Source organism: Wyeomyia smithii, chromosome 2 (genome assembly GCF_029784165.1).
Source record: "Wyeomyia smithii strain HCP4-BCI-WySm-NY-G18 chromosome 2, ASM2978416v1, whole genome shotgun sequence".
Classification (NCBI taxonomy): Eukaryota; Metazoa; Arthropoda; class Insecta; order Diptera; family Culicidae; genus Wyeomyia; species Wyeomyia smithii.
The window spans coordinates 15,268,588-15,279,111 of NC_073695.1; the positions used below are offsets into that span (position 1 = coordinate 15,268,588).

Below are 10,524 nucleotides of genomic sequence, written 5' to 3' on the forward strand. Positions count from 1 at the left end.
CAACCACGAGAGCTATCACGATGTGCAAAGTTCAAAGAGTATCGATTAATAAACAGCGAAATGGGTCCCTTTTAAGCGCACTACTTGCCCATTAGTATCTTTTGTAACGGGCAGAATTGATGCTAACCCGCAGTTTAGCTTACCTTTTGTTATTTTTTCGCTCTGGGTTAAAGGTTTGACTCAGGAGCAGTTCCTCCTATCACGGAACGGGGTAAAAATAGTTTCTTCACTCTATACACAAAACACACTCACTATCTGTATCACATCACTTCTGATTCGACAATGTGCTTCATGATCTGCCTGAGAAGTCCTAACGGCGATTAAACGTCCATCGATTTTTGAGGCCTTTCGAAGCTTGGCCGTTCGTCCAACACAATAGAAGCGGCGCACACTTGCGCACAGGCGCGTGTCGTTTAACGAAAACTAACCGAAAAAATATAGGTATATGCTCACGCCTACAGTTGTGCACACACCAGCTCAGCCTGGCCGTAGGTTCAGAGTGCTCTGATAAGTCCGATCATTAAAAATACTAATTACAGAAAATTGAAATTTTTATTCGATTTTTTCACTTTTTGTAGGTTTCCTTCGGGTGAAGGAAGAACTTAAAACTGTGTGCAATTAGCACAACGGTGATCTTGACACTGAAGCGTTGACGATGTGCATCCCGCTGAAATAAGCGCGAAGCATTTCGTCTCGACACTCTCTGGGGGAAAGCAACCGAGACACGGCGAGCAACCTGCGCGCCGCGAGCGAACTGCACTTCTTGTTTGGTACGGGAATGGGCCGTTAACTATGTTTGTTTTTGACTTGGCCATCTGAAAATTACTTCCGAGTGTGTTTTTTTTTCTCATTTGTTTGGTAATTTAAAATCATAACCATCTATAGGATAAAATATCTAATGAAATTGTTTTTAATCAGTGGTAGAATAACTCACGCGATCAAAGGTGTTCAGCATGTCCACTTTCATGCGTTCCTTCATTCAAATGTTTCACAGTCAAGTTCTACTGACAAGTTGCACTACCGCGAGAAGCTTTCAGTTGAAAGCTTCGTTTGGTCAACGTACAAATGGGAACGATGCGCAGCTTTTGCTTTTAGGTTAGGCAAAATAGATTTGTTTAGCGACATAATTTAACCCTCTCCCGCTCACGATGTTTTTCATGATTTAAAAATACTTTCCGGGTCAATTTAGGCAAAATACTTTGCAGGGTGATGAAATCACTGTAAAACATTGTATTTTGAAGAAAAAAGCGAGTTTTGAAATGGTGCTCCAGAGCACCTATGAGCACAGCAGGGACATTTTTTAAAACACGAAAAAAAAAATTTCTGATACTTTTTGAAGTGTTCAATCAAATACTATAGAAAATAATGAAAACAATGTAGTTTTGGAAAAAAAACTTAGTTTATGACTATTTGATGATTTATTTTTTATTGAGTAAGAAATTTTCTAGGCTAGAAAATTGGCTCTCACTGCATCGATGAAAGGACGAATTTTGAAGAGCTTGTCATATCCGAGTTCTCTTCTCTTTTCTCTTTCTCTTTTCTTCATCTCTGAGTTGTCATGTACCTAGATTTTGGCTTGAACCTCTTCCCAGAAATGGTAAGTTTTCGTTTTTGGTCCGCTTTCAATGCGTTTAGACCCACTTTTTTATTTCTTTCTTGGCCCGTTTTGCTGGTGTCTCTACTTCTGCCTCGTTTGTCTCGGAAAAATACTCATGAACTTCATCTGGTAATGGATCTATCGCAAACATAGCGACTTCATCTTCGATGTCGCTTCCCATCTCATAAGCTTCTGATTCATTCCCTTCTGGAATCACCACGTAGTGAGAAGAACGGCCAGCAAAAATATGAAATCAGCAGTGGTGGGCACCATTCCGCTAATTCGCTAATTCGCTAATTAGCGACGCTAAAATTCAGTTAGCGATTTAGCAATTTCGAGTTGGTTAGCGAAACTGTTAGCGTCGCTAAAATTTTGGCCTTCGAAACGCTAATCGCTAATTCGCTAAATTTTGTGGAGAAGCGACAATAGAAGTTACTTTTGTCAGTTTTTTTACCCTAGAATGGGGTTTTAGTTATCGTACAAGCCACAGGAGCATTTTGAAGAACATGCACAAGGTCTAGTTTGAATTTTTGGCACACCAAGAACATTGGTAAATTGCTATGCGCTTGAAATTATGACAAATTTGGTTCCACTTTTTCGATTCAGATAATAATTGAATTTTCATGAAAACATTCCTAAGAGTATCTATTTCCAATGCAAGCTAAATAACCTTTGTTATTATTGTTTTTACAAAATCAAATATGAATACCGTTTCGTGAACCTCTTACTGTAAATAGCTTTAAAAAGTAATTGTTTTCGTTCGTTTAACCAAAAAATCACAAGAAGGTTGTATGCAAAGCCACGACCGCAAGGTTGAAGTAGAATACTTTTACAAGAATAATAACACGGCTGCTTGCGTGTCAGTCATTTTTTCTAGTTAATAAACGTTGACCGTTCATTGGCAGTATTGTAATTTCTTTTTGTCTGATATTTTGAATGAAGTTCATTAAATATTTTTAAATTTTGTGCAAATGAGAAGTTGAAGTGCTGCCGAATTGTAATATGCACATTTAATACGACATCATTAAACGGGAACGGAACAAAGGCTACGGTTATGCAGAACGCGAATGGCGGCGCGCGATTCGCCTTACCGTGGTGAAATGTACAGCTCTTTTTAAGGCGAAGTAGAGCTATACATTTCAACACATTTCGTCTTGCCGAATCGCATCGCGCCGTTGTTTGCGTTATTCATGACCGTAGCCAAACACTAAGCGACGCAAACACGTAATAATAGTCAGAGTATGCATGTAGATGAAGATAATTAACTTTGGATTATAGCGCAAAACGAGAAAATATTAACTCTTCAAATATTCATTCGTGTTCTTCAAATTTCAGTTGTTCAATTTAATATCCGATGAAATGTCTGTTTATTATCTGATGAAGCTCTTATATAGGCCAAATGATGCATTTTCAATTTACTAGGTCCATAACTCTGCCGACCGTGCTTGGGAATGCGACCAATCAGAGGTCGAATTTTGTGTTTTGACAAGGCTTAAGAATTTTCAATAGTACAATAGTTCGAATGATAAAATTGCAATTTCATGCATTTGGTTGGAATATTAGAAGGTTTTCTAATCGATTACTGCAAAAACGAAAGAAAACCATCGAAAACTAACCGATTTGTTAGCATTTGAAATTTTTCTCACTTTTTTTCAGTTTTAGATTTTCATTTCACATCCCTATGTAGCCGAACTTCCTGAGAGAAGTATTCTACTTCAAAATTAAATCTTCATTAATTCATTTGTTGTCCTTATAAAGGACAATTGCTCAATTTATCATAGGATGTAGTGTTTATCTTACATCTCTGTGTTACCTTGATAGTGAGGACTAAGGCGCACGGTCAACACAATAAGAAAGGTGTTTTCACATTGAAAACTAGACACGGCTTTACTGGAGGAAGTGTTGGCAAATGCATCTACCGCTAATACCACCGCTGTCATACGAAAGCGCGTCGTTTCATGTGGGGAATATCAACAACGAAAAATGACGCGCGTCTAAGCATAACCCGAACTGTTTCGCCGTGCTGCTCCCATTTACTTCCACATCGGCCTCAGGGAAGTACCGGCTGCATCTGCATCTACCGCTGAGGCTGTCACTATACTGCTATTGGTACCAAAAGCTATTAACTCTTCAAATAGGTGTTTTATTTGTTCTCAAAAAACAATTGTTCAATTCAAAATCGGATTCACGCAATCGCATCTCTGTAATATTACCGACAATAATATTGTTCTGAACAAAATGATACAACTTTCCCATTAGTCCTCTGCCATAATAGACGCGAAAAGCGACGCGAACCGATTCGTTCGGCTGTAGGTTAATGTACAGCCATCAGTGGAGCTGTACATTAACCTACGGCCGAGCGAATCGGTTCGCGCCGCTTTTCGCGTCTACTATGGCAGAGGCCTTAGAGAAAGTTGCTGGCTGATGTATTCACTTCATGCAAGCCTGCTGCTGATGCTTCCCGCTACCACACTGAAACAGCATTTTAGTGAAGGGAGTGTCGTTGCATCAGCTGACCCTGCTACTATCGATGCTGATATACCCGCTGCAACAGCTACGCTATGCATAGCCATGCCACAGTTGTGGCCGCTATACGCTGGCCCAACTGCTGAGCAATTGCTACGCTTATCCGCAGCCATGCCATGGTTGTGGCCGCTATCCGCTATCGATGGTACCCACTGCACTGCTCCCGCTGCTGCTAAGGGAGGACTGCTGTCGTCGCTGTTCAGAACTATTATGAGCGGCTTCGACCAAAACAGGCTCTTATATAGGGATGAAAATAGGAATGAATTATTTTTCGTACGTGGTGGAATGATATGACTTGAAAAATATGTGTGGAAGCAGGAATGATGTTAAACTTTAACCGTCTTCTACAAGACGTTACACCCTTGTTAATGAAGAGTTGTGAATTCTCTAAAATAGACTCAGCATCGTAAGCAGAACGTGCTGACTGCTGTACATTTGCAGCAGCATTAAACCTCAGTTGCAGTTTATTGATAACCATTCAATATGCTCTTCGATACATTTAGTAGCTTTGAAAAATGCCGATTGCTGCAATTGCAATTTTCATTCAATTATTGCATGGATGCTTCATAGTCAGATAGCGTGCAATATCCGCTCTGACATAATAATTGTTTCGAATGTTGTGGAATGATATAACTTGAATAATATGTGTGACTTAATCATTTCCAGTTCTACCATACTACAACGTTCGAAAAAAAATACATCTCTTCATTCTGGCTCAGAGCGATCATTTGATAAGCTCCACCTCTTTTTTCAGTTTCTAAAGTTTTTCCTCAGTTTCGTAGCACGTTAGTACAAAAATGATTTCTTGTGGATATTCTGTCAAGCCGGACCGATAGCACTCTCATTGAAGCAACAAAATAACATGTTTTGTGTCGTGTTGCGCAGCTTGGTTGAAGAAAATGGTCCCGTCCCCGTGTCGTATGAAAGCAGATTATTGCGTGTTTGACATTGCCGATGGTAGACATGAGTATAAAGGTCAAAATTCTGCTGAGGTATCAAAATATAACCGTTTCTGTTATCTGCTGCCATCCAGCACGAGAACAAGTATAAATTATAACCGGTCCTTCTCAGGGCCACCAACACGTTCTTGAGGCAATGTTGAATTTTTCCTCGCTTGCAAATGCTGAAATTCGCGGTTTCCGTCTGTTACACATGATGAACAATTTTACCTACTTCAATCACATAGTTGAAGAGCACCAAAAGGTGCTATTATATTTCTCAACAGTAACAACACTGGCAAGTTTGTTCAATCATCATCATTCCGGATAACCATTCGCCGATGATTCTAGATCTCCCGGTTTCTCTAGTAGAATTGCCTGCCATTTTCAATAATTCTGCAGCTGCCGAAAACTCCATAACAGTCGCCAGATAGTCAGGTGCTTTTTGTGACGCTCTCGATGTTTTTGGTTCTTGAAATTGGATCCCTGTAATGAAATTGGTCCCCTGTATATGTTGCCGTAAGACGTAATTCTACGTCAAAAAGCATGTTGCGGTTCAAAATCGGTTGCTAATTACAAACTTTGAGCTGCATTAACATTGGGGGAATTAAGATACACGGACAACATGCACTGTGGAAGCTATTTTACATTCAGTAAATTCAACGGGTGCGACAGATTTAAATTGCTAGGATGCAACACAGAATACTTGCTTGCGTTGACAAAAATTATTAACTTTCAATGACTTGTTTATTTGCCTTCAAAAAGGCATTTTGATTTCCAAAATTGGATTTCCTGATGGCAATCTTCATGCTGCCCCAACACGGGGGGAATAATGGCTGTCTGGCGACACACGCTGAGAAAAACCGCGCTGCTCCTGAGACGTGGTGACCAACCACAGAGCTAGTGCTGCTGCTAAGGAAGGACGACTGCTGTTGTCGCTGTCTGGAACTATTATGAGCGGCTCCGGCTGAAACAGGCTCTTATATAGGCCAAATAGCATGTTTTCAATTGCAAGGTATATGATCCTGTCGACCGTGCTTGGGAAGCAAGCATATAACGACCAATCAGAGGTCGAATTTTTCGTTTTGACAAGGCTTGACTATTTTCAATAGTACAATAGTGTGAATAATAAAATTACAATTATCTTATTTTGGGAAGAATCTTAGAAGATTTTCCAATCTATTGCTGCAAGAACGAAGGAAATCCATCGAATACTAACCGATTTATTAGCATTTGAAATTGGACATATTTTTCACTTTTTTCGGTTTTAGATTTTCATTTCACATCCCTATGTAGCCGAACTTCCTGAGAGAAGTATTCTACTTCAAAAGATAAAAGTGGTCCGTATCTTACAAAACACGAGCAATAAATATAGCGATATGACTATTTACATATTAAAAAGTTAGCGATTAGCGATTAGCGAATGTTTCGCTAAGGTGGGTTTAGCGTTTAGCGTTTAGCGATTATCGAGCTAAATTTTCCGGTTAGCGTCGCTAAATTTTCGGTTAGCGGTGCCCACCACTGGAAATCAGATATATAGTTTATTTAGGGCCATCGGTTTTTTTTGTCCACTGTATGCCCAGTGGTGCTCTGAGGCACCATTTAAAAACTTATGGAACAAGTGAACAAGAACAAAAATTGTTAATTTTATGGACCGTTACACTCAATGAACAATAGATCTACGTAAAAGTTATTTTTATTATAAAAACGAATAATGAATGTTATAGAAAAACAGTTGCTAAAAACATACATTATTTTTTTTTCGTGAAATTCGGACTTTCTTCTGTAGTTCAAACATTGAATCAAGCTGACATTTGATATGCCAAGTTGAAAGTAAATTATAAATGCAAGATTTTGTAGAAAAAAGAATTTAAAATAATTCATTTTTTGTCGGGGTATGGTCATTACAATTCTTGGTGCTCTAGAGTCACCATGAGCGGGAAAGGGTTAAATAAGTCTGATTCAAAATCAAAAGAAAGGGGTTTAGAAAACAACAAGTATAATAAAACTTTCAACTAGAGTCTAAACCAACCGTTATTATGCGAAAGCTTCTTCTATCATCCGGCCTTTAAAAGTTAAGAACTTGAAGAACAAAATAATGGTTTGGTTAAATTTTTCGAAAAAATCAATAGAATAGAAGAAATAAGATAGCATAGCATAGCATAGCATATTTGATCGCCCGTGTGTTGCCCGCGATTGACCAGAATCAGCTGAAATTGCACAAAGAACAGTCAAAATGGTGCCTAGGAGTAGCAAGCCGTTTTCAGTGTACAATTCCTGATGATTTTTCTTTTCCCTGGTCAATAACGTAGCTGGCCACGCCCAATGCAGATCAATAGAGGAAGGGATATCGGGAGTGTTAGTTTAATATTTGTTGCTACTAGAGACCGAGGAATCCTCTGCATCATCCACAAGTATCAAAGGAAGGAATTAGTGTTAGTGGAAAGGAATTGATCTGGATCCATCGAGGTTGATGGTGCGATCTTTTCTACACAAATTCGCGCCCGATATGGATATTTCTCGGTCTCTGCGCAACCGGCCATCAGAAGACTATATGAATAGAACCGCATCACGATCGCTGTATCGGCATATAGGAGAATCGAAGTTTCTACCAATCGTTATTATCAGCAACCAATCGTTAACAGTCTGTATCACACCAAACTTCGCGTTTCATCCCGTGAACTATTAAAATTTACCTCGAAACTAATGAATTTCGTAAAACGCACCGCACGCCGAATGCAAACTACTGGTACCAGCTCAAAGAACCGATAGAGCGAGTAAAAAAACCCACAATGCACACCCGAGCATTATACGATGTAATGGTCATTGAACTCCGAGACCGCTGTATTAAGATAGTTACACTGAGCGCTGTCAAAATAACGTGCGCGAAACTGAGCTGACCTCCCCGAAGCAAACTATAGCGTGCCCACTACACTCCGGAAACCCTTAGATCAACAAAACTCACCCGGGCCGATGATGCGTTTCACTCAATAGAATAGAAGAAATAAGATATACAAAAATTCACACACAAGCCAAAGCAATGTTGGATTTCTCTATACAATCAAAAATTTATGGCGTACAATATCTTAAAAAATCTACACCGTTCTAGCAAATTGGGATTAATTTGCATTTTTATATCTTACCACATAGTTTTCTTTTCAATTGTTTAGCATTTTATGCTCTTCGTCTTTATTTAATAATTTGTTTTCTATTTTGTTCTAAAGCTTTAGATTATTTGATTTACGTTTTACAGCCCATCCTTTCTGGGATTTGTTAAATCAATTTGAAATACTACAAGGTATACAGCCCTAGGGTTGTATTAAATGGTGACGTGGGACTAAAAACTGTAACTAGAGGATTTTTTTTTACAAAATATACAGGGTCTGCAGATAGAATCAATGTGTTTGCTTCGCGACTGTACGTATTTTTATTTTCAGCCTACCCTGGAAATCAATTTTGATATATATTCAACAACACTCGAAAGAACCCAAGCAACAATTGAAACATAATAAAAATATAAATTGTGATCATTTGTTGCACTAATGAAATTCCGAGGTTTTAAGAAACATTTTTTATTACTACGATGAAATTTTAAAGAAACAAGCAACAACTAAAGTTGCATCGCTGCTTCAAAAATCTTCACACCAACAACGTAATTCGCAAGGTTAGATTTGTTGTTGAAACGTGTAAACGGCATTTGAAAACCTAACCTTCACTGAATAGATCTAGTGGGTGGAGCATATAGGTTGCCAACGTGATGCTTGCGAGATACAAAAAACAAACACACGAAAATACTTCTAAAAGTTGCTGTCATAATCTGAAGCCATGTAACAGCAGCTTTTGCTCGATTGTTTGCCTTATATTTGTTTTTGAGATGAGGTTATTTACTGCGTTGTAACTTTTGGGTACTTGGACTAGAAGTCGTTCAAAAAGTGTGGGTCTCTAAAACGAAATGTGATAAATTACTTTGAATTTCATTATCACGCTGAGGTACTGATGAATTGAAGAAGCAAAATTAAAACTGGTAATGTCCATTAGCATGATAAGGGAAGCAATATTTGAAACTGAGTCATGAACTTGCAAGTGTTTCTACAGCAAATGACGTAAACAGTACAAACGAGAAAAGTAAATAGAAATTGATAACTGGAGTTGAATCCCCAAGTTTCTGGAAATAATCAAAGATAAATCGCTATACAGACAACCTCTTTCCTTTCTGACCATTGGCCATTTTACAATCTTACCACAACGCCATGAAGTTTCTATTGCGCCCTAGTTGCTGCTACGATGCATCTTCGTAGCTGAAATTTTACCATGCAGCATTTACCATGTTGTTATCATATTCCATGCATTAGTTCATACACGTTGCGGTTTCATTCTTGAAACTTCTGTTGAAACAACGAAAATGTTGCAATTGGCTCCACCTCCTGTGCTTTTTTTGTCATTGTATAAGAAACTGAGATGTAACTGCAACTTAATTTCGCATAAGAATTTGTTGCTGTGATGCACAAAGTTCATGAGCGAAACAAATTTTGCTGCTTGGGAATATCGTTTATATCTGACGATATTATGCCTGTAGTATTTTTTTGTGCAAACAACATGTATTTGACTGTATTTGACAAGGTACAAGCATATTGTGCTTGTTGAAGAAGCACCAATAATTTCTCATAACGCGTCAAAGTCAGAATTAACTCTATATCCTCAAAAACCAACTCCAATAATACTTACGTTATCATAATGAATGATTTTTTCTTATTCAACTCTAATTAAATCAAATCTATAATATGGATCTTACTTTCAAAATAATTTGTAAGCCCTTTCAAAGGTTCATTAATCGGCAAACATAAGAAGATATTTTAAACAAAATTATTAACAAGTTCCAGCAAAAAATCGTAGCAATCCACAATTACCTTCTTTTTTGCTTGACAATTTTATTCATTTGCCTACAACTACATTGGCTGTATTACGAAGACAGGTAATATACGTTTACTATGGTAAAGCTTAGAATAATAATATATTATCTAACAACTTTGAAATTTAAAAAGAGATTCTGTATGAATCTTAGTAAATAAACAAAAAAAATCATAAGCATTCGCAGGCTCTTACTCTTCTATAAATGTATATATTTGAGAATTTACTCTTTCGACTATCCGGTCACGATTATTAAGTGAATATCGAAGATAAAATTACAGTCGAATCGCTTTATTGCGACATCGCAAGGGACCGTCGTTATAGAGAAATGTCGCAATAAAACGAATAATTTTTATGAATATAAAGCAGGAGGGACCATTGAGAATGTCGCTGCAGAGATATTTGTTGCTATATAAAGTGTCGTAATAGAGGGATTCGACTGTAAATAAATATTCGTTGCAAAAATTTACAATTTTTGTTGAGTAATTTATGGTACCGTAAACTGGGGTGACTTTGATCTCCAATATTTTCAGAATATACTGAAAACAATATTAT

General features: G+C 37.9%; 1 protein-coding gene across 2 annotated transcripts in view; it reads right to left on the bottom strand.

Annotated features, from left to right (window-relative positions):
* LOC129722417 (uncharacterized) overlaps positions 1-646 on the bottom strand; it is a 35,982-nt gene extending 35,336 nt beyond the window's left edge. The window contains exon 1 of one of the 2 annotated variants that reach the window (XM_055675843.1): positions 144-646. The gene's annotated coding sequence lies outside the window, so the exon portion shown is untranslated. The remainder of the gene's footprint in view (positions 1-143) is intronic. The other variant, XM_055675845.1, reaches the window with a different exon arrangement.
* Between the last annotated feature and the right edge of the window lie 9,878 nt (positions 647-10,524).